Source organism: Dasypus novemcinctus, chromosome 15, assembly GCF_030445035.2.
Source record: "Dasypus novemcinctus isolate mDasNov1 chromosome 15, mDasNov1.1.hap2, whole genome shotgun sequence".
NCBI classification, from domain to species: Eukaryota; Metazoa; Chordata; class Mammalia; order Cingulata; family Dasypodidae; genus Dasypus; species Dasypus novemcinctus.
In genome coordinates this window covers 94,297,726-94,322,681 of record NC_080687.1, presented here as the reverse complement: position 1 = coordinate 94,322,681, position 24,956 = coordinate 94,297,726, and the positions used below count along the sequence as shown (strand labels likewise).

The following is a 24,956-nucleotide window of genomic DNA, read 5'->3' as shown; positions in this document are numbered from 1 at the left end:
CCCTATTAGATATTGCCCATGCTCTTGGGAGACTCCTGTCCCTCTATTTGAGAACATAATGGGCCGCCCCAGGATGAGAGTCCAACTCCTTCCTGCTCTTTATGTGAGTTTCCACCCACTGATACAAAACACTATGGCAAAATGATCACTCATACACTACCTAGAAGCCTGCCCCAGGTGCACCCTTGTGGGAGGAACGGCGCCCGGCTTGCCACAGTAGCAAACGGTGTGGCAAGAAGTGATACCGCCTCTGCCCACTGGGCCTAGATAAGGTGACCATGCCTGACTAGGCCTTTGCTGCTAAAGGCTGGCCAGCGCTGCCCTCCCCCTTTTTATCTCCCGCCTAGCCCAACATCCGGCCAGCTCTCACTCCCCCTTTCCCCTCCCCTATTCCAAACCTCTCAGCCAGCCCTCTGCCTAGCAACCGCTTACAATCACCTATCAGGAAGCAGTACCCGCCTGCACCTATCAAATCCCTCCACGCAGTCCCTAACCCTATAAAGCTATGTCCCCTTCCGCAATAAACCGGACTTGCGCACAGACCTGGTCTCCGCGGCATTCTTCCTCCCCTCGCCGTGCATCCTCCATGCCTGAGAGCCCCTCTGATGCTGTCTGCCATAGCATCAGATGCCACTGCGGTCTAGTCTGACCCCTCCAAACCCCCCCGTCAGCATCGGGGTGCAAGCCGCCTCAGCCGCAACTGGCCCCTGAACAGGGACCGGGGCCGGTCCGATGTGACCGCTGCCTCACCCCCGTGGGACCTCGCTCCCACCCCTTCGCCGCGTTCTCAAGGTAAGGACCCCCGTTATCGGCCCCCGGCAGAAAAATGGGCGGGCGTCTATCTTCCCACCAAGCGCCGCAAGTCAGAGCACTTGCTGGCCTACTAGCCTGCCACCAATGTGAAGTTTTGGGCAGGCAACTCCAGGCTTGCTGGGATCTACTGGTCCCCTTCAACCCCTAGGTTTCCACTGCCAATCTCTCGGACCCTGATACCTATCTGAAATTAGCCCCGCCTATCAACAAGGCCAGCCACAAGCCCGAAAATCCACACAAGCTTATAAGGCAATCAACTCTGTTCCAGCAAACGCCCACCCCTTTTCACAACTCCTCAAGCTCCCTACTATCTACATGACAATGTAGCTCTGGGCTAGTAAAGGCTAATAATAATTAATCCACTGGTATGAGAGAAAAACATGGCAACATTGGTGTTCTGTTTTATTTCCATGCTAATTCTAATTGGACTTCTTTAACCAAGATATTAAAATTAGTACAAAAATTTTATCAAGGTTTAAAAAGAAATTTTCAGTTTTAAATCAATAATTATCTCCAGAACTTCAAGTCTACTATAGTCTTACAGTAATTATCCAAAAATGTGTGCTAATGGTCTGCCTAACTGCTGCTCAAGTTATTTTAGCTGATTGCTGATAACTGATAGGAATGTTTCCGAGCACAGGCTTTCATGTTGCAGGCAGCATGGATTCCAGAGAAAATCTTGAAAGGTACAATCTAAAATGTGCTATATAACAGAGGATTTAAAAGCAGCTATACTAAGAAACTAAGAATTATGAATTAATTGTAAACTGTATGTTTCTGTTACTGTGTTGTGATTGTTCTGTGTTTGTCTGTTCGTTCAATGTCAGTGTATATTTTAATACCTCCGGATGGTAAATATAAATTAATAAAAATTTATAAAAGAGCTCTATCCAAATGGCCAAAAATTAAATAAGCACTTATATTAATACTTAAGTTTATTATATCAATACATGAGCTTAAATGTTAATAAAATATCTACAATAATAGAAATCGTAAGTCTTAATTGACAAGATTAACTGTACGTCTTCATAAAAGGTTGTTCTTGCCCAGATTAAAATGAATAACTTATTTTTCTTCACAGGATAATATAAAGAATGTAAAGCTTAAATGAATATTAAAAAAGGTTAAAAGTTTGTGAAAATGCTAACTGAAATGTAATAAGTTTTGCAAAAAGGCGTATTTTGTCCTAAAGTAAAATAGCTAATTTTTCATGAACTCTTGAAACTTAATTTGCAAATGGCAAGCTGTAAAAGGTATTGTGATAACTTTAAGTAAGGGAATGTGTTCTATAAACATAAAATTTGTCTTCAATAGTCTATATGGTTATAAATAAAAGGTTTAATAAAGCATTGTTTACATTAAAGTATTAAATGGCTAATTCCAAAAGGTCATTCTTAAATATATATAAAACTGAATTGATGATGATAATAATAAAAGGTAATTTTATAACAGGAAAGATTGGCAGCAACCAGCCTCCCCTGCCAACTTGCTTCTAGAAAACTGTTTCTAATATTGCATGCTACTAAGTATTTAAAGAAAAGTTCATTATTTTAACAAGCTTGTTTAATGTTCACAGTATTGTTATAAGAGGTTTGCTTGATAACTTTGATGTAGGCTATATGAAATGTGTTTTTATTATTAAGGAAACAGAAAATAATTTTGTCCTGAAATAAAATAATTGACTATTGGAAAAAGTAGAGTATAGGACGAAACCTGAGTGAATGCTAAAACTGCAGAAGATTAATGGACAAAGAATTTTTACATTTAAAGTTAAATAAAATTTAATGGGTCTATCTATAAAATTTTACAAGCTTTGGTGTCGGGTAGTATGCTGATGCAAAGTTGAAAATTTTTGTTCTTTCTCAAGGCCTCTCACCATTAATCTGTTTTAGTAAAAGTTCTTATCCTCAGTCAGTATACAAAGAGAGTCTGTCTTATGTTTCTTGTGCTTATCGTTTCCTCCGTGTTCCAAGAAAGAAAGCTTTATCTCTTAAAGGAACATAACGTTCAAAACTGCTTTCTCAAGACCTAATCCTGAACAGTGGCCTTTTGTTCCAAACTAATTATAAGAGATTTGTTCTTTTACCTTGAAAGAAAAATTAAAGTAATAATTAAGTTCATTTAATATGTTATAAGCTAAATAAAGGTGTTTTACAGTGTTATAAAATTAACAACTTTTTCTTCCCTTAAACCCTCTATTAATTAAAGTCCTATGGATAAAAAGTTTCTATGAATGCTTAAAAGTGTATAAAGTTACCAATATTTCAGCATAATATTAAAGAAAAGTACAATATGGTTAATTATAGTTTTAATTATTATAAAAGAGTATATGTCACAAAAACAACCCCTTACCATAAATTAAAGTAACAACACTAGTATGCAGCAATCCCAAATACTGCTAGTTTGTTACAAAAAGTTAAAGTCCAGCTGTATTGCTATCACTTTGTTTTAAAACTTGCTGAGACTCTCTTTAGTGTCTTACACAAATCAAGCCAACTGCATTCCTTTATCTGTAAAGAACCCAACAATAAACTTTGCAGTGCTTTTCAAGGCTATGTGCATAGCCCAACCATCTTGTACAGTATTTACTGATAGTAATAGTAATGAAAAAGCAGCGTAAAAAAAAACCAGCATGTGTTACTTTCCAAAAAGAACAGGTTTAGCCAACTCCTTATTCATCTGCTCAATGCACAGAGCTTTGAGCCATCATTAAAGTTTTACAAATGTTTTAAAAGCCCTTGAATATTGTCTCTGATTCTGAATATGTATGCCTTACTGACAAGCACACCACTGCCCTTTTCTCCGAAAACCCCCATGCTCAAATTCTTCTAGAAATCTTCCACGGGACCTTTGACTGCCATTACCCCCCCACACAAGTTGCTCCAGGGCCTCACAAGGCACCCCCTCTCCCCACTATACCACCCTTTCCCTGGCTCCAAGCCTCTCTCCAACTCCACTACTGTCTTCACGGATGCCTCTAAGACCAAGTTTGCTTATATTGCCTACTCTCCCAGCCGTGACTTGCCAACCATTTACTGCCAAACCCATCCCGGATTGGTTCAGGTGGGCGAGCTACTAGCCATCCTCACTGCCTTCCAACACCACGGCAATGAGCCTGTCAACATCTTCACTGATAGTACGCCCTGCAAGTTTGTTCAGTTATTGCCCACGCTGTTTTCTTTCCACGTGACACGCCCATTGATCAAGCACTCCATGCCTTGCAGCAAGAGCTCGAGCTCCGCACATAGCCATGGTACATTTCTCATATTTGCAGCCATTCAAAGCTGCCCGGGCCTCTAGCCGCGGGTAACTCTGCTGCCGACCAAGCTGTCTTCACCCATACAATAGCCACTGTCGGAGACTTAGTCAATCAAGCCAAACTTCTCCATTCTAAGTTCCACTTTTCAGTGGCCTCACTTCAACGTCTTTTGCCGGGCCTCCCCAAGGAAACTTGCAAGCATTTGGTGTGCACCTGTAAAACATGTACCCCCTTCTTGCCGCTTGGACCGTTGCAGCCACAAGGGGTCAACCCCCGCGGCCTCAAGCCAAACTCCCAATGGCAAATAGATGTCACCCATGTGCCATCATTTGGGCGCCTCAAGTATGTCCATGTCACAGTCGACACCTTTTCTCACCTTTGCTACGCTGTCCCCTTACCGGGAGAAACAGCCAAGCATTGCATTAAAGCATTGCGGCAAGCCATCTTATTCATGGGGGTTCCTTGGGATGTTAAAACCAATAATAGGCCTAGGTATCGCAGCTCCTCATTCGCTGCATTTCTCCAGCTCTACAACATTACTCACCACTTCGGCATTCCATACAACCCCCAGGGGCAGGCTATAGTAGAATGCATCCACCGCCAGCTCAAAGTGCAAATTCAATAAGAGAAGGATCTACGCCCACATAGTCAACCACGCGACATTATCACTGCCTGCCTCATTCACATAAACCTCCTCTCCTTTGATAAAAACGGTCTTTCCCCCCTCCATAAGCATTGGGGCCCCTCCTACGCACCAACAGTTGCCCCGATGGTGTTTTGGAAGGACCCAGAAACAAACAATTGGCAAGGACCCAGTCCCCTTCTCACCCAAGGCAGAGGGTTTGCTTGTGTCTTTCCAGAAAATGCCTCCCAGCCGCTCTGGATCCCCGAAAAAAAACGTCAAACCCGCCACCGGCCAGCAGCAGGTTCCAACGACAGATGATGAGAGCACTCGCCCATCGGATGGAGAGGCTAAATATGGCCGCAGATCTAGCTCATGACACCCTCCTCCTTGGACAGCTAGTACAGCTTGCTGTCCGCGCCTTAGCTTCAAACAAAAAACCTAAAAATCTACACTCTCTTCTGCTTTTCATGTTAGTTCTGCTCCCCTCCACTACGGACCAGGCTAGTATAAGCCATTGGCCCTTTAACTGGACACTCTCTCTTTGGCAGCAGGAAAAGCTCCTCGCTAATAACATTACTGCGGGTGCTCCCTCCTTCACAGTGCACATATGTAATCTCGCCAACCTTCCTGTCATCAGTTCCCTCGTAAACGTTACACACAAGACTCACCGGTGTTGATACAGCTCACTTACAGGCCTTGATGGCCCCTATAATCATGAAGTCTCAGGCTTCTATATTTGTCCTTCCACGGCCAGAGGCTGCTATGACCCAGCGCACTATTACTGCCCCTCCTGGGGGTGCAAAACCATGGCCCACGAATGGTCGGGAGCTCCCAATAGGGACCCCTACCTCTCCCTTTCTTTTAAGGATAAAAGTCACAGGAGCAGCATTAAGCCCTACTGGAGCAGCATTACGCTCACTGTCAAAAACCCTAAAAATGCAGGCTGGCTACAGGGCCGCACCTGGGGAGCCCGACTTTACATGAGCAACTATAATTATGGTGCCTTTTTCATTATAAAGAAAAATTCAATCTGCACGCAATCCGCCGCCGTGGGCCCAAATCAAGTTCTCAATCCTCCCCACACACAGCCTCCCCCTCCTCCCTCTGTTTCTCCTTCTCCTCCCGCTACCACCTTAAATCCTTCCATCACTAGGTATCCTCCCCACCGCCAAACCCTGCCACCCCCAACCCTCTTGTAGCCCTCCTCAATGCATCATTTATCTCTTTAAACTTATCCCAGCCAAACTTTACACAACGTTGCTGGCTCTGCTTCTCCACCACAGCTCCCTTCTATGAAGCCATAGCTACCAACAGCGCCTATCGCGCCTCCCCAGACTCCACTGGTACCTCTTGCAATTGGAACCAAACAAAGAGAGGACTCACCCTCCGATCAGTTTCCCAGACTGGACTCTGTATAATAAAAATCGGCGGCAAAGTTCTCCCCTCCATGCAGTCCCTCTGCAGCCTAACTCACACCCCTAATGCAGCCGCTAAGTTCCTAATTCCCCCTAATAATACCAAATGGCTATGTTCTTCCTCCAGCCTCACTCCATGTCTCAATGTTCAAACCCTTAACTCCACCAGCGACACCTGTGTGCTCATACTCATTGCCCCCCCCCCCACGTTCTCTTTTATACTGATAACCAATTCTTTGACTCCTGGCAGCACTTCAGCTCCCCGCAGCATGAGCAGAAACAGGAAGTCTTCACCGCCATCACAATTGCCACCCTTCTAGGTCTTGCCGGCGCAGCCACTGGAGCTGCAGCTCTCAGCCTCCAAGATAATTCCTTTTCAACCCTTAGGCAAGCTGTCGATGCAGACATCGCCCGCCTTGAGACTTCCATGGCCCACCTTGAAACATCTCTCAACTCCCTGTCCGAGGTCGTTCTCCAAAACCACAGGGGCCTAGACCTCCTCCTCCTAAAAGAGGGGGGCTCTGCGCAGCGTTAGGAGAAAAATGCTGCTTCTATGCTAACCACTCTGGCCTCATTCGAGATAACCTCGCACAAGTTAGGGAGGGCCTCCGCAAGAGAAAGCAGGAACGTGAAGCCGGATGGTCTTTCTCTTGGGGGCTGCCCAATGAAATCCTTTCTTACTTTCTCCCCTTTCTAGGCCTGCTCCTCACCCTTGTCCTCCTATTAGCCCTAGGACCCTGGATCATCAGGCGAATTGTCCGGCTTGTCAAAAATCAAGTTAACTCTGTCCTTAGTAAGCCCATCCAGGTCTGGTACCAGCGAATCTGCACCACCGACGAAGACGCACCAAGAGTCTCCATTAATTGCCATCCTCCCCAAATGGCCAGCCGCCTCTCAACGCACCCGAGCCCCAGCTCCCCTGCCCCTACCCCTTCTCACCGCCCATCCTAACTTCTTACCCTTACCCTTTCCCCTGCCCCGCCCTGTTTATCTAAGGCCGCCAACATTCCATCGAGGCGCTGGACTGGTTAGCCAATGACAGGCAACGGGATCGGCCTGCCAGTCAACCTAAGGCAGGGACATGGCCTTTTGCTGCCGCGCTTCCCCATGACGGGTAAGACTGGCCACCTGTGTGGCACGGGCATTGCCCAGCTGGGCGCAATCCCGACCTAAGACAGGCACAGTCCCCCTCCCTCCTCAAATCAAGCTTTTTGGAGGAGCTTAATAAAAACAAAGGGGGAAATGTGGGAGGAAGGGCACCCGGCTTGCCACAGTAGCAAACGGTGCGGCAAGAAGTGATACCGCCTCTGCCCACTGGGCCTAGATAGGGTGACCACGCCTGAATAGGCCTTTGCTGCTAAAGGCTGGCCGGCGCTGCCCTCCCCCTTTTTATCTCCCGCCTAGCCCAACATCCGGCCAGCTCTCACTCCCCCTTTCCCCTCCCCTATTCCAAACCTCTCAGCCAGCCCTCTGCCTAGCAACCGCTTACAATCACCTATCAGGAAGCAGTACCCACCCACACCTATCAAATCCCTCCACACAGTCCCTAACCCTATAAAGCTATGTCCCCTTCCGCAATAAACTGGACTTGCGCACAGACCTGGTCTCCGCGGCATTCTTCCTCCCCTCGCCGTGCGTCCTCCACGCCTGAGAGCCCCTCTGATGCTGTCTGCCATAGCATCAGATGCCACTGCGGTCTAGTCTGACCCATCCAAACCCCCCCCATCAGCATCGGGGTGCAAGCCGCCCCAGCCGCACACCCTGGCACAAATGCCTCCCCATCGAGGACCCTAAACCAGTAACCCTTCCTTGCCATATCACCAAAAGAGCTTTCCCAGCATGGTAGTTTCAACTAGGTACCCACAGATCCCCAGTGTTCACCTGCTCCCTCCCCCAACCCTCTCCCCAGTTCCATGGACCATTCAACACACTCACCCTACCCTACCTCCATCAAACCTGCACCATCCAACACATTAGTATCACTCCACACCTGTCACATCCCTTCACTGCACAAGTACACATTTCCATCTTATAGGTTTTACCCTTATGGGCATTGGCTAACAACCTTCTCCCTTTCTATTTCTGGTAAACCTATCTTACAAACTCTAGCTCTGTGAGTTGCTCAATTTGCTTATTTCTTATCAGTGAGGTCCTTCAATACCTGGCTTGCTTCAATCAACACAGGCAGCCTCCCCAATGGGAGAAAATATTTGGTAACCATATATCTGAAAGGAGTCTAATATCAAGCATATGTAAAGAAATCCTACACCTTGAAAATAAAAAGACAACCCATTTAATAAATGGGCAAGTGATTTGTATAGACACTTCTCCAAAGAAGAAATAGAAATGGCTGAAAAGCACATGAAAAGATGCTTAACAGCACTAGCTATTAGGAAAATGCAAATCAAAACTGCAATGAGATATCATCTTACACCCGTTAGACTGGAAGCTATTAGAAAGCAGGAGACTACCAGTGGTAAGTAGGTGGGGAAGAATGGGAAACCTGGGGCACTGCTGGCGGGAATGTAGAATGGTGCAGTGATTGTGGAGGACAGTTTGGCATTTGCTTGAAAAACTAACTATAGATCTGGACTATGATCCAGCAATTCCACAGTGGGTATATACCCAGAAAAATTGAAAGCAAGGACATGAACAGATAAATGCACACCAATGTACATAGCAGCATTGCTCACTATCACCAAAAGCTGGAATCAACACAAATACCCATCAACAGATGAATGGATAAACAAATTCTTGAATATTCATACAATGAATATCACTCATTTATAAGAAGGAATACAGTACTAACACATGGGATAACATAGATGAATCTTGAGGACCTTATATTTAGTTCTTAATAGCACAATCATACACTATTTGTCCTTTTGTGTCTGGCTTGCTTCACTCAAAGTAATGTCTTATACACAGAGAACAGACAACTGGGGGGAGGAGAGAAATAAATTTAAAAAATCTTTAAAAAAATGTAATGTCTTATAGGTTTATCCACGTTGTCATATGCTTCATGACTTCATTTTTTCTTACTGCTGTAAAATATTCCATCGTGTATATATACCACAGTTTGTCCATTCATCAGTTGATTGACACTTAGATTGTTTCCAACTTTTGGCAATCATGAATAAAGCCACTAAAAACATCAGCAGGTGGATGTCTCTGTGTCACTGCTCTCAGTTCTTCTGGGTACATAGCTAGTAATGGTATTGCCAGGTCACAAGGCAAGTCTATGTTCAACTTTCTTGGGAACAGACAAGGCAGTCCCCCACAGTTGTAGTACCATTCTACACTCCACCAACAGTGAATAAGGTTCCTGTCTCTCCACATCTTCTCCAACACTTAGAGATTTCTGACTTTTTAATAGTATCCATTCTAATAGGTGTGAAATGATATCTCATTGTTGTTTATTTAAAAAATCAATTTTATTGATACATATTACTAAAGCATAAATCAAGCCAAAGTTTTCATCAGTGGTACTTGGTAGAAACACATAGTTGTGCATTCATCACTTCAGTCCTTTTTAGAGCAGTTTCATTATTCTAATAATAGTAATAATAATAATAAAAAGAAAACAAAGAATCTCAGCATCTCTCAGTCTCTCTATGCTTCCCCTGCCATATGTAGCTCCTATTCTTTTTCATTTGTTCTAAGTTATTTTTATTTATATTTTGTAAAAACAGTTTTATATAAGCAGTATCACCCATATTTGTGTTTTATGTGAGGTTTTACTATCTTACACAGTCCCAGATTACAGTTTTTAGCTTTCCTTCTCGTAATGTACATGACCTTGGACTTACCCTTTTCAACCACTGTCAAAGCCATAGAATAGCTCTGCTAGTTACAAACACTAAGATGTGCTCTCACTGTTTCTATTTATTTCCTAAGGTCTATGAATAACCTTTATACCAATTCTGCAGAGATTAACCCTCAGCTTTCCATTCTCTATCTTCATTCTATTTTCTTGTGACCTGTTTTCCAATTATTAATTCCTTGAGTTTACATAATATATTTAGTTCATATTAGCATAATCATACAGTATTTTTCCTTTTATGGCTGGCATGCTTTACTCAAAATCATATCCTCCACATTCATCCATGTTGTCATATGCTTCACCACTTCATTTCTTCTCACAGCTGCGTAACATTCCTTCATGTGCACAAGCCACAATTGTTTATCCATTCATCAGTTGATGGACACATGGGTTGTTTCCTACTTCTGGCTTTCATGAATAATCCCAATGTGAACACTGGTGTGCAGGTGTCTGTGTCTCTGCCCTCAGTTCTTCTGGTATACAGCTGGCAATGATGTTGTCAGGTCACGTGGCAAGTATTCTCTTCCTTAGGAACTGCCAAACAGTCCTCTGCAGGGGCTGTACCATTCTACATTCACACCAACAGTGAAAAAGCATCACTGTCTCTCCACATCTTCTCCAACGTTTACAGTTTTTTTACTTTTTATGATGGCCAATCTAATAAGTGTGAACTGATACCTCATTTAAGTTTTAATTTGCATTTCCCTAATTCCTAGTGATGTTGAACATTTATTCATGTGTTTCTTTGCCATTTGTATTTCTTCTTCAGACAGTGATCTTTTCAAGGCACTTGCCCATTTTTTAATTGTTTAGTTTGTGTTTTTTTTTTTTGTAGCACATATTGAATAACAGTGGTGACAGTAGGCCTCGTAGTCTTGTTCTAGACCTCAGTGGGGAAGCTTTGTCCTTCCCATTGAATTCAATGGTAGCTGCAGGTTTTTCATATATACACATTACCATATTGAGAAAGTTTCCTTCTTCCTATCTTTGGAGTGTTTTTATCAGGAAAATGTACTGTACTTTATGAAATACCTTTTCTGCATCAATCAAGAAGATCATGTGATTTTTCTTCCTCAACTTATCAATATGGCTTATTACACCAATTGATTTTATTCTGTTGAACCACCCTCCACACCTGGGATAAAAACCACTTGATTGAGGGTCATAATTCTTTGAATGTACTTTTTGGACTCTGTTTGCAAGTATTTTGTTGAGGATTTTTGCATTTCTATGCATTAGAGAAATTGGTCTGGAATTTAAAAATTTTTTAGTATCTTTATCTAGTTTTGCTGTTAGGGTGATGTGGGTTTCATGGAGTGAGTCTGCTGGTGTTCTTCCCTTCTCAAGTGTTTGGGGAGAGCTTGAGCAAGATTGGTATTAGACCATCTTTGAATGAGTGGTAGATTTCACCTGCGAAAGCATCTGGTCCTGGGCTTTTCATCCTTTGGAGGATTTTAATGACTTTCAATCTCTTACAATATGTTGTGCTTTTCTACTTCTTCCAGGGTCAGTGTAGGTAATTCGTGTGTTTCTAAGAAATTATCCATCTCCTTAACATTGTCTGTTTTTTTCATATACAGTTGTTCATAGTATCCTCTTATGATCTCTCTTATTTCTGCAGGATCAGTAGTAATGTCCACTCTCTCATTTCTGATTATATTTATTTGTGTCTTCTCTCTTATTTCTTTGTCATTCTAGCTAAGGATTTGTTGAGTTGGTTTGCGGCGGCTTGCTCGGTCGGTAGAGGTGGGGTCTGGCTGCGGACGAGGGGTTGGTCCAGCTCTGGACGAGGGGTCGGTCCCGCTTGGGACGAGGGGTCGGTCCGGCAGCAGACGAGGGATCGGTCTCACAAGGGGTTGCGCGGTTCGGCTGACGGGGTCGCCCGGCGAAGCCGGCGACGAAGGGGTCGCCCGGAGAAGCCGGCGACGAAGGGGTCGCCCGGAGAAGCCGGCGACGAAGGGGTCGCCCGGAGAAGCAGGCGACGAAGGGGTCGCCCGGAGAAGCAGGCGACGAACTGGGGACAAGGGAGGCCAGGCCCTTGTCGGGGGCTCTCAGGACTGGAGGGCGCACGGCAGAAGAACTACCGTGGAGACAAGGTAAACACGCAAGTCCACTTTACTGAGGGAGAGGCAACAGTTTTATAGGGGCTGGGGAAGGCTGATTGGTCGAAGCCACGCCCTGTTCTGATTGGTTGCCGGCGAAAGGTCAGTGGGCGGTACTGGACGGGGGAGGGGTGGTGGTTAGAGATTGGCTGTCGCTGTTGCTGGGGGAAGGGGCAGGGTTTAGGGATTGGTGGCTGCTGTTGCTGGGGTGGAGGGCAGACTTGAGTTTCCCGCCCACGCCTGGCTGTTGCTGCTGTCGGGGGAAGGGAAAAGGGCGGGCTGGATTTTTCCGCCCACGCCTGGCTGTTGCTGCTGTCGGGGGAAGGGAAAAGGGCAGACTGGAATTTTCTGCCCTGCGCCTGCGCAGGGAGAAAGAAGGCATCGTGTGGCGCCATCCGGGAGGAGGGGTGGCCGCGGAAGCATGGCTGCCGAGAAGGGGAGACCCGAGGGCACTCTGCGCCCATGCCGAGCTCCCTTCAGGGGTGGCGGTGAGTCCGACCAGCCACCCTATTATGGGGGCAGCGGCTTGGCCTACCGCGGCCGCTCCCCCGCCAGGCCAGCAAACCACGCTTCAGCCCGAGGGGTGACCGCATTTCCCCCTTCTTTTCAAATAAGGACCAGGATGGCAGCAGCAACAAGTAGCTGAGGCCCAAGAGGCAGTAAGCAATGAGGGAAGCGGGGCTGAAGAGGGAGGTGAGTATGCCGGGGATAAATGTACAATTTGGGGGGCAGTATCTTGCCGTTGCAAGCAAGGGTGGCCAATGTCCAATTCTTGTTGATCTCAGTGGCTATAAGGTCCATCTGCTTGTTAAAAGTCCAGGATGACAGTGCGTTACAGGTAGTTGATCTCTTCTTGGCGGCCAAGAGCGGTAGAGGTAGACTGTGTGATGGTCTGGAGGATCGCAGCGGTGAGGACAAGTCGCGTCAGGGCACCAGCGACGGTGGTGGCGGCAGCGTCGGGAGTGGTGGAGACGTAGGCGAGGACAATAAGAAGGCCAAAGTCTTCACGGGTGCGAGAGAGGCCGATGTTAATGGGGCGGGCCGACATGGGACGGCCCAATCTGCAACGCAGTAGGGGTTCAAGCGAAAAAAGGAGGGGGGCGGGGGATGAGAAAGGATGCTTTGGATGGCTGAGAAGAGGAGTGAGGTCGAGACAGGAGGAAGCTCCGCAAAAGTATGGGGAGCTGTTAAAAGCAGAAACGTTATTAGATGCTAGAAAGCAGGCCGCAGGCTGGGGAAAGCAGGTTGCGGGCCGTTTCGCGGGGCTGGAGCTGCTTGAAAGCGATGGCGGCATGGGTGGCCGTGGTTACAATCTTCTGGGGTGGTAGTGGCTAGACAGATGGCGGAAAATATTATCAAGAAAGCAAAGGTTATGAGAAAGAAATAGAGTATTAAAGGCTGTGGGGGAAGTGAGAAGATCATTTAGAGGATAGGGTTGAGAATGGTATGTTTAAGACAGAAGCTTTGTGGTTTGTAGGAGACTGCTTTATAGACGAAGGAGAATGAGGGCAGTAAATATAGTAACGATAGATAGGAAGATGACAGTGAGGAGGAGTCTTTGTTTAAGGTTTCAATCGTCCGGCGCAACAGTGGCTAGGCCGATAGCGAGGGGTGTTGCTAAGTAGACAATGGCTGCAAAGACAAAATCATCCTCTGTTTCCTTAAGAATAACTTTTCTTTAAATACTTAGTAGCATGCAATATTAGAAACCGTTTCCTAAAAGCAAGTTGGCAGGGGAGCTTGGTTGCTGTTAATCTTTCCTGTTATAAAATTACCTTTTATTATTATTATCATCAATTTAGTTTTATATATATATATTTAAGAATGACCTTTTGGAATTAGCCATTTAATACCTTAATGTAAACTATTGAAGATAAATTTTATCTTTACAGAACACATTCCCTTATGTAAAGTTATCACAATACCTTTTACACTTGCCGCATGCAAATTAAGTTTCAAGAGTTTATGAAAAATTAGCCATCTTACTTTAGGACAAAATACGTCTTTTTGCAAAACTTATTACATTTCCGTTAGCATTTTTACAAACTTTTAACCTTTTTAATATTCATATAAGTTTTACATTCTTTATATTATCCTGTGAAGAAAAATAAGTTATTCATTTTAATCTAGGCAAGAACAACTTTTTATGAAGACGTACAGTTAATTTTGTTAATTAAGACTTACAATTTTTTTTAACTGTAGATATCTTATTAACATTTAAACTTATGTATTAATATAATAAACTTAAGTATTAATATAAGCGCTTATTTAATTTTTGGCCATTTGAATAGAGCTCTTTTAAAGATTTCTAGTAATTTATATTTACCATCCGGAGGTATCACAATATACGTTGACATTGAACGAACAGACAGACAAACACAGAACAATTACAACACATTAACAGAAATATATAATTTATTTACAGTTGACTCATAATTCTTACTTTCTTGGTATAGCTGCTTTTAAATCTTTTTTTATATAGCATATCATAGATTATACCCTTCAAGATTTCTTGTGGACTTCATGTTGCCTGTAATAAGCCAGGAGGGAATCTTTTACCTTCCTGCTCCACAGCAAAAGTGACCCTATCTATAAGGCGAGTATAGGTGTCCAGGTCCCAGAGCCGACACGTGGTAAGCCACGGATTAAAGGGGAGAAAAAGGTCCCAATATACTTGAAGCTGTTTGAAAGAGATCTTACACCGGTGAGTGTCTAGGAGACCGGTGAGAGCCCGAACTTGCGGGGCTTGCTTAGCAGATAGGATGTTACCCATTGCTAATGGCCTTTTGGAGCCGATAAGAAAAGGGGCCCTTACCTTGAGAGCGCGGCAATGGGAGCCGAGGTGCGCGGTGAGACGAGGGGTCGGAGCCGGTGGGGCTCCGACGGTGGTCGCGGGCCAAGAGAAGGCCCCGACGAGGGGAGGGCGGGACGACGAGCAGTGGAGCAAGGCAAAGGGGAGCAAGCACAGAGGGGAGGAGGCAGAGGTGAAGGCAGGGGTGGAGGTGCTCAGGCACGCGCTCCTGAGAGTTTTATTGGCGCCTCTTAATCATAGCGGGTCGGTATAAGCCCCCGACATGGAAGGAGAAAGCCATCCAGCGATTCTCCCAGACCGCCGTGGATCGTATGAGGTCACCAAGGTTCAGGAGCAGCAATGCAGAGCGAAAAGATAGGGGTGAGAAGAGAGGAGAGCGTAGGGCTATGGTAGGGTTACTTCAGACGTGCAAGCGCGTGCTCCCGAGAAATCCAAGGCTCCTCTTAATCATAGCGGGTCGGTATAAGCCCCCGACATGGAAGGAGAAAGCCATCCAGCGATTCTCCCAGACCGCCGTGGATCGTATGAGGTAGCCAAGGCTCAGGTAGCAGCAATGTTGCACGAGAGAAGTCCCAAGGTGAGAAGAGAGGAGGGGGGGGCGCCAGGTTATGGAGTGAGGCTGTGGTGGAGTTGCCTTGCCCCACGTTGTGCTGTGGTGGGGTTGCTTTGCCCCACGTTGGGCGCCAACTGCGGCGGCTTGCTCGGTCGGTAGAGGTGGGGTCTGGCTGCGGACGAGGGGTTGGTCCAGCTCTGGACGAGGGGTCGGTCCCGCTTGGGACAAGGGGTCGGTCCGGCAACAGACGAGGGATCGGTCTCACAAGGGGTTGCGCGGTTCGGCTGACGGGGTCGCCCGGCGAAGCCGGCGACGAAGGGGTCGCCCGGAGAAGCCGGCGACGAAGGGGTCGCCCGGAGAAGCCGGCGACGAAGGGGTCGCCCGGAGAAGCAGGCGACGAAGGGGTCGCCCGGAGAAGCAGGCGACGAACTGGGGACAAGGGAGGCCAGGCCCTTGTCGGGGGCTCTCAGGACTGGAGGGCGCACGGCAGAAGAACTACCGCGGAGACAAGGTAAACACGCAAGTCCACTTTACTGAGGGAGAGGCAACAGTTTTATAGGGGCTGGGGAAGGCTGATTGGTCGAAGCCACGCCCTGTTCTGATTGGTTGCCGGCGAAAGGTCAGTGGGCGGTACTGGACGGGGGAGGGGTGGTGGTTAGAGATTGGCTGTCGCTGTTGCTGGGGGAAGGGGCAGGGTTTAGGGATTGGTGGCTGCTGTTGCTGGGGTGGAGGGCAGACTTGAGTTTCCCGCCCACGCCTGGCTGTTGCTGCTGTCGGGGGAAGGGAAAAGGGCGGGCTGGATTTTTCCGCCCACGCCTGGCTGTTGCTGCTGTCGGGGGAAGGGAAAAGGGCAGACTGGAATTTTCTGCCCTGCGCCTGCGCAGGGAGAAAGAAGGCATCGTGTGGCGCCATCCGGGAGGAGGGGTGGCCGCGGAAGCATGGCTGCCGAGAAGGGGAGACCCGAGGGCACTCTGCGCCCATGCCGAGCTCCCTTCAGGGGTGGCGGTGAGTCCGACCAGCCACCCTATTATGGGGGCAGCGGCTTGGCCTACCGCGGCCGCTCCCCCGCCAGGCCAGCAAACCACGCTTCAGCCCGAGGGGTGACCGCATTTGTTGATCTTCTAAAAAAAAACAACTTTTGGTTTTGTTATTTCTCTGTATTGTTTTTTTGTTCTCGATTTCATTTATTACTGCTCTGATCTTTACTATTTTTTCCTTTGGGTTGGTTTGGCCTAAGTTTACTTTCTTTTTCAGTTTCCTTCAGGTGTGTAGTTAGAACTTCAGTTTTAGATCTTTCTTCTTTTTTAATCTAACACTGCTTTTGCAGTGTCCCATAACTTTTGATATGTTGTGTTCTTATTTCATTCACCTCAATATATTTGCTGAATACTCCTCCAATTTCTTCTTTGACCAACTTATTTTTTAAAACTGTGTTGTTTAATCTCCATATAATTATGAATTTCCCTTTTTCCATCCATTATTGATTTTGTTTCACTCTGTTATTATCAGAGAAAGTGTTTTGCACAACTTCAAACTTTGTAAATTAATTGAGACTTGTCCTGTGACCCAACAAATAATCTTATCTCTTCAAAAGTAAAGTACACTGTGCTGTTCGGGGATGCAGTGCTTCATAGATGTTTGTTAGGTCTAGTTCATTTGTCATATTATTCTTGTTCTCTTTCTTTATCCTCTGTCCTGATGTTCTATCCAATACTGAGTGGGGTGTATTGAAGTCTCCAACTATTATTATAGAGGAACCTGTTCCTCCCTGCAGTTTTACCAGCATGTTCCTCATGTATCTTTGGTCACTCAGGTTAGGTGCATAAATATTTATTATAGCTATTTCTTCTAGGTGAATTGCTTCTTTTAAAATATATAATGGCCTTCTTCATCCTTTTTTATCAGTTTTGACTTGAAATCTGTTTGTCCAATACTAATATCACTACTCCAGTCTGTTTTGGTTACTATTTGCATGATCTTTTTCCAACTTATTACATTTATCCTGGTTGTGACCTTATATCTGAAGTTGGTCTTTTGCAGAAAACATATCGATGGCTCATACTTTTTATTCATTCTATCAGTCTAAGTCTTTGGATTGGGGAGTTTAAGTCATTAACATTTAATGTCATTAATATAAAGACATTACTTACTTCATCTATTTTGTCCTTCATTTCTCTCATCATATCATTCTATTGTCTATCTTTTTACCCTTTAATTTTCCCTTCTTAGTAATCTTCATTTCTTTACTCTTCTCCAAATCTCATCCTTGTTTCTTCCTTGCAGGCTGCAGCACTGCCTCTAGTATCTCTTATAATTCTGGTCTTTTGGTAACATATTTCATCAATTTTTATTTGTCTGTGAAAACATTGAACTCACCCTCATTTTTGAAGTACAGTTTTGCCAGATATAGAATTCTTCTCTCCTCCATGGTTTCTGATGAGGATGCAGCAGTTAATCTTATCAAGTATCCTTTGTATGTGTTGCTTTGCTTTTCTCTTGATGCTTTCAGAATCCTCTATCTCTGATATTTGTCATTCTGTGTAGTGGGTCTCAGCATATGTCTGTTTGAATTTAATCTGTTTGGGGTGCATTGTCCTTCTTGGATATTGATATTTATGTCTTTCATAAGGGTAGGGAAGTTTTCAATCATTATTTCCTCAAATATTCTTTCTCTCCCATTTCTAGTCTCTTCTCCTTCTGGAGCACTGATAGTGTGTATAAACATTTGCCATTTCCATTCAATTTTCAGAGTCCTGGATTCATTTTTTCCATTCTCTTGTCTTTCTGTTTTCCTGACTTTTCCAATTCAGATATTGTGCTTTTCAAATCCCTAATTCTGTCTTAGAGCAATTAAAATCTGCTTATATGTATCACTAATGTATTTTTAATCTCATCCATCATGTCCTTCATTCCCATTAGGTCTGTTACTTTTCTTTGCAGACTTTCAAATTGTTCTTTATACTCATGCAGTATCTTGTTAATATCCTTTATTTCTTTAGTCATATTTTCTTTAAATTCTTTGAATTGATTTAGGAGAGTTGTGTGATTATCAGGTCATTTGGTTTATTTCTTTAGGCCACCTCTTCCTGTTTCCTAGTATGGCTTGTGATTATTTGCTGATGTCTAGCCATCTGAATATGTTGGTGAATTTACTCTGATGGCCAAATTCTCTCTTCCTTTTTTTTCCCACAGGTCTTCTCTGGTATTTGTTTCAGCTTATTCTAAGTTCTTAAAATTACCCCATACTTACGTAGCAGAAGAGGTAGAAAGAACATGAAGCTGATTTTTCCCAGGGTGAGGCCTATCCATTGCATTCTGGATATGTGACTTCTCTGAGTATGGGAAAATCTCCTGCCTAATTTGTGGTAGTGGGAAACTCCATTTGTGTTCTACCATTTTTTAAAAATTACCCAGCTTAGGTTGTCAAAATCAGACCAGGAACTCACCAATGGGGTATAGATTTTCTCCCAGGGGCTAGGATACATAGGCTACAGAGAGAACCAGAAACGTTTTTTCCATACAATTTTCAGATGTATCATCAGATGGTGCTCAAGAGCACACATTTCCATGGAGACGTTTCAACCTTCGCTTTCCTGTGTTTTGGTCATCCAGAGTTGAGATTCTTATTGGGATCTGCTGGCCAAATTTACTCATGAAAAGTCTCCCCATCTCCCCCTCCATTTTGCCTTGAAATAGCTGAAAGGGAGGAAGAAATCCATTCCGATCTCAGTCAGCTGCAGTGAGCCAGGGGTTTTACCCCAGCTTAATATATTTGGGGTTGGGAGGGGACCCAGCCCAGACACTGCAGGGATTTGGTAACTGACATTTGTTGTTTTGGGTTCTTCCTCTCTCTTTCCCTTACCCTCCTGGGACTTGTGTAACACCGTACTGGTTTGCTGACCCCAAAGCCGTTCCCTCAGATAGCTTTTGGCTCTTTCTCCATTGTTTCTGTGAGAAAATTGAGTCTTGCCTGCCTAATCTAATACATTTTCCCACATTTCCCTATCATTGTAGTTTTTATTTGAATTTTCCTAATCGCTACTGATGTTGAGCAATATTTCATGAGTTTTTTCTCTATTTCTATTTCCTCTTTGGACAATTGTCTTTTCAACTCTTTTGCCCATTTTTAAAATTTGATAGTTAATCTTTTTATTGTTTAGCTATATTATCTGTATATATCATGGATATTAAATCCTTATTTGATATGTGGTTGCCAAATATTTTCTCCCATTGACTTGCCTGCCTTTTCACCCTTTTCACAAAGTCCTTTGAGGTACAGAGGTGTTTAATTTTGAGAGATCCCATTTATCTATATTTTTCTTCATTGATTGTGCTTTATGTGTAATGATTAAGAAACCACCATCCTCCACAAGATCTTGAAGATGTTTCTCTACAACATCTTCTAGGATTCTTATGTTTATTGGCTTTATAGTTAGGCCCTTGATACCTTTTGAGTTAATTTTTGTATAATTTGTGAGATAGGGGTCATCTTTCTTTCTTTTGTATATGTCTATCATTTTCCCATTACCATTTGTTGAATAGAATGTTCTGATCCACCTGGGAGGACTTGACAGCCTTGTCAAAAAATCACTTGACCATAACTGTGAGGGTCTATTTCTGAGATTTTTATTCAGTTCCATTTGTCAATCTGCCTGTCTTTATGCCAACACTGACTTCTTTATATCTCTTGAAGTACTACCTCAAAGATATCTCCTTTCTTAAATATTACAAAATGCCTGAAGGAAAGTATCTATAATTCAGCCAATACTATTCTTGAACTACTCTTTTTGCCAAAACTGGTATAAAAGATGATACCTCTTATTTTTTTATGTAACATTTTTTGCAATCTATGTATCTTTTTTTTAAAAAAGACAATTTAATAAAGAAAAAGAATTTTGAAATTTAAAAAAGATGACACTGACATACATGATTTCTACTTCACATGAGTCAATGACTGGGAGAGTAGATATCAGTAAAAATATGTTATAAAGAATGAGTAGATCATACTTTGATGTTAGAAAAATAAATTTTTGTGATCCCAGTGTAGACACCAGTGTTGGATTTGAATATTCAAGAAAATCTTCCAAATTATTAACACCTAAACCAGGAATTGAGTGACATTCATGCTAGATTTTTTCTTTTTTAAATTTTATTCTTTGAGCTCCACACACTCCATCCATAATGTACAATCCATGGCTCTCAGCGCAATCACATAGTTTTGCATTCATCACCACAATGAATTTAGAATAATTTCATTACTCCAAAAAGAAAGCTACCATATTCTTTATTCCCACTATTAATGCTCTTTAGCATTGTTAATGTACATTTGTTACAGTTGTTGAATATATTACAGTATTACTGTTTACTGTGCAAGAATTTGCATTATTAGTATTTTCCCATATAACACCCTATTATTAGCACCTTACACAAGTAGCATACATTTATTATACTTCATGAAAGAGCACTTATATTTGTATTATTAACTACATTCATCATCCACAACAGGATTCATTATGTTATATAGTACCAATTTCATTCTCTAGTTTCCTTCTAATGACATATACAACCATAAGCTTCCCCTTTCTGCCACAATCACTGCCATATATGAACACTGTTAACTGCACTCACAATAATTTGCTACCATCACATGTATCAATTTTAAAACTTTTACAGTCAACCTCATTAAAATGTCTGCACACATTAAGCATCAGTTCCCTATTATCTGTCCTCATTGTATCTCCTGGTAACTTATGCTCTAGATCTTACCTCCATGAGTTTACTTATTAGTTTGTATTAGTGAGGCCATGAGAGATTTGTCCTTTTGCATCTGACTTATTTCATTCAACATGATGTCCTCAAGATTCATCAGTGTTGTTGCATACACTGGGGCTTCATTATTTCACCCGTGTCCCTCCCAGTCCTCTGGAATCCACCCACTTCATGATCTGTGCAGTTTCTGCTCTTTTGTATACACTTGCCCTAAATCATTTTGGTCATCCCACTTGGGATTTTAAGAATTATCACTCCCTCAAGCCTGACTTTTAGATATTTTACCTGTACATTTGGATATCATTCATGCAAATTAAAATCTATTTCATGAAGGAGTTAATAAGTTTAAGAATGTATTCATTTGGAGAGATCAATGTCACCCATTCTCCAAGTCTAGCCCTGAAAATACCATTCATTAGAAATTAGCAGGAATACATAGATTATAATGTTGTGCCAAGAGACAATCTTTGTAGGGCAAATGTTCAGAAAATGTAGGATGGATGAGTGTAAGGGTGTAGCTGGTTGCCCATCTGCTCTTTTAAGAAAAGGCTTACTGAAATCCAGTCCTGTATTTATCGATATTGCTGCAATGTCCTTCAATTTGTATATAAATATACACAAGTGTAAAAGCATTAATCATTTATAAACTATACATTTGGCCCTTAAACTTCATTAATAATTAAGTGTATTCAAAGAACAAAAATGGTAATGTGTCATAAACAAAGTAAGCACCCACTTTTACCTTAAGTCTAGAAAAAGGAAAGATTTACATAGATTTCCTTATTTTATTGTCACAATAATCCTGTAGATTATTTTTTCAAACAGTTTCACAAAGGTTATGATTAGAAGTTCAGCAAACTTTAATAACATGACCAAATTACATGCCTAGAAGATCACACAGCTGGGATTTGAATGCCGCTTTGCCTGTGTGCCAAGCTTAAATTCCTGGTACATTATTCACCACACCCAGGCTTTACCTGGACTGTCCCATCTCCCATCATGTGTCAGAGGCCACACCCTGTGGTCACAACCACCTCCCTTTGGGCTTGTTCACAGGAATCTCCTCATGCCTTCATGCCTCTTGCCAAACATCAGTCTCTGACCTCTGTCTTGAATGTCTAGGTTAATCCAGTTACACATTTCAGCATTACAAGTCCAACATTTAATTTCTTATGTCCCTCATACTAACTGCTACCGCTAGTGATCAAGACCTAAATACCTGCATTTCTCCATGATTGCCTCTGACACCTCATGAGATTAGGATATTGTTCCTGGTATAAACCCAAAGTCACTACTCCTAGTGACTATCAAATATATCTGGCACCTCAAATGTCTTGACAATTATATTACTGCTCTGATCTCTATAAATACATGAAATCTCCTCCATAGCTTTCGATCACACTTATTCTAACAGAACACCTCACTTTTAATGTATAGAATATCCTCTTAAGAAGTAGATGGATCATCAATTTTCAGATTTCCCTTCCATAGCATAACATCTTCAAATATTCCTTGCAACCATTCACATTGGCTACACCTTCTCTTCTATTAAATTGAGAAGTCTTGTTACCTGTGGCTGAGACCAAAGTCTCTGGTGAACTCTTCCTCTCCTGATTTTTTGCTGACTATAGAATTGATTTTAAATTGAATCTCCTAAATCAGAAACTGCTCCCTCTTCTCACAATCCGTCTCACCATTTAAGCTCATTCCATCTATTCCATTGTTAAACAAAAACTTCCTCCTAACCTATTTCTCCCCAATTTCCTGATCTCCTGTCCTTGCCTTCACAATCAAACTACCAGCACAGTTACCAATTCCTCACCCCACCCACCCTTTGACTCACAGAGACCAACAATGCTTCCTCAAAGGAGAGCTGGCTAACGTCAACATGGATCTCTCCGTAAATAAATCCTTACTTGGAACCACGGAAGAATTAAACCATGACCTGGTTTTGGAACTTCTTTTTCCTTGCTCTCTCTGAAATGCTATTCTTCTGACTGTTTTCAAACTACATTGGTCACTGCAAAGAACAAATCAAACAACAGTTTGACTAAATCCTAGCACCCTCTCTTCTCCTTTTTTATAAACTATCCTTACATCTTCCCAAATTTATTCACTTACTTTTCATTTCTTCCATTGCTCTTCCTAAGATGAAAGTGACCAAACATTGGAATCCTTTTCTGAGCTGTCATTGCTACTTGGTTAATTACATGGACTTAATATGGAATACTTCTCAGAGCATAAGCTCTCCTCTGAAATAGAAATACTACACCTCCTTTACTCTTGGTTAAGGTCTCCACCAGGCATAGAGACTGATACTTTGCAAGCCTTCTCAAACCTACAAAAGACAACTAAACAGTGCTATTCTGTCTAAACTAATCACTTTTTTACATTAATTTCCACCCCATTCCACAAACACTGCCTCCCCCATACTCATTTTCTTTCAGTCTTAATTGAAATGAGAATTCCTCAGATATCCTTTCAATGAACTCCACTAATGATAGCCCTTACATTTGCTCCCCCTAGACTTAATTAAAACTCTAATGTTCCTGTCTGTCTGTAGGTGTTGTGTATAGTCTGCCTCCCTTACTGATCGGATCACAGAAAAATCAAACCCCCATGCTAAGATGAGACAAGATTCCCTGTGACTATTACCTGTGCATTTTATTTTATATATTATTATTTGTTAATTTATTTCTCTCCCCTTCCTCCCACCCCATTTGTCTGTTCTCTGTGTTCATTCGCTGCATGTTCTTTTGTCCACTTCTGTTGTTGTCAGTGACATGGGAATCTGTGCCTATTTTTGTTGTGTCATCTTGTTGTGTCAGCTCTCCGTGTGTGTGGTGCCATTCCTGGGCAGGCTGCACTTTCTTTCGCACTGGGCGGCTCCCCTTACAGGGTACACTCCTTGTGCATGTGGCTCCCCTACGAGGGGAGCACCCCTGACTGGCACGGCACTCCTTGCACGTATCAGCACTCTACGTAGGCCAGCTCCACACAGGTCGTGGAGGCCCAGGGTTTGAACCACAGATCTCCCATGTGGTAGACGGATGCCCTATCCACTGCACCAAGTCCGCTTCTCTACCTATGCATTCAAATGAGGAGCAATATGCTCACAGCTACCTAGCCTGTCCTCAGAAGACTACCCAAGGTAACTGTAGTTGGATTAAGCAGTTTTATTTTGATAAGAACTCATCTAAAAAATAAAAGAAACCCTGGTGAAAATTACCCTAGTATTCAAAAGAACCAAAATAGATTGGATAAATCAAAGATTTCAAGTCTTCATTATTGATACTGTCACTAATACTTGAGACCCCAGCTTCTTTTGCTAGAATAAAACAGTTTCAATGCTGAATTCTCCTTCTGTGCATGTGACAATCTCTTCAGTCATAGAATCCAAAGAATGCATCCTGATTAACTTGGATACCAATCAAGGTAAATCTAATCAAGATTTTTATCTCTTTTATGTTTTTAAATCATGTCATTTTTATTGATCCATATTAATAAAGCAGTTTATCCAGAATGTACTAGCAATGACATTTGGTAAAATCAACTAGTTATGCATGTATCGCTTCAGTCATTATTAGAGCATTTTCATTTAAATTATTTCAATAATAATAATAAACAAAAAAAAAAGTCTTCACTTCTCAATCTCTCTGTGAATTCCCCTGCTGTACATTGCTGTTATTTCTGGCTCTTATTGCACAATTATTTATTTATTCACATACCATAATGTCTACCTAAAGTATAATCAGTGGCTGTTAATATAATCACAATGTTGTGCA

The 24,956-nt window shown here is 43.0% G+C and overlaps 1 protein-coding gene across 2 annotated transcripts in view; it reads left to right on the top strand.

Annotated features, from left to right (window-relative positions):
- The first annotated feature begins 312 nt into the window (after positions 1–312).
- LOC131273453 (thrombospondin type-1 domain-containing protein 1-like) overlaps positions 313–24,956 on the top strand; it is a 44,672-nt gene continuing 20,028 nt past the window's right edge. For both annotated transcript variants that reach the window (XM_058276675.2, XM_071208282.1), the window contains exon 1: positions 313–792. The gene's annotated coding sequence lies outside the window, so the exon portion shown is untranslated. The remainder of the gene's footprint in view (positions 793–24,956) is intronic.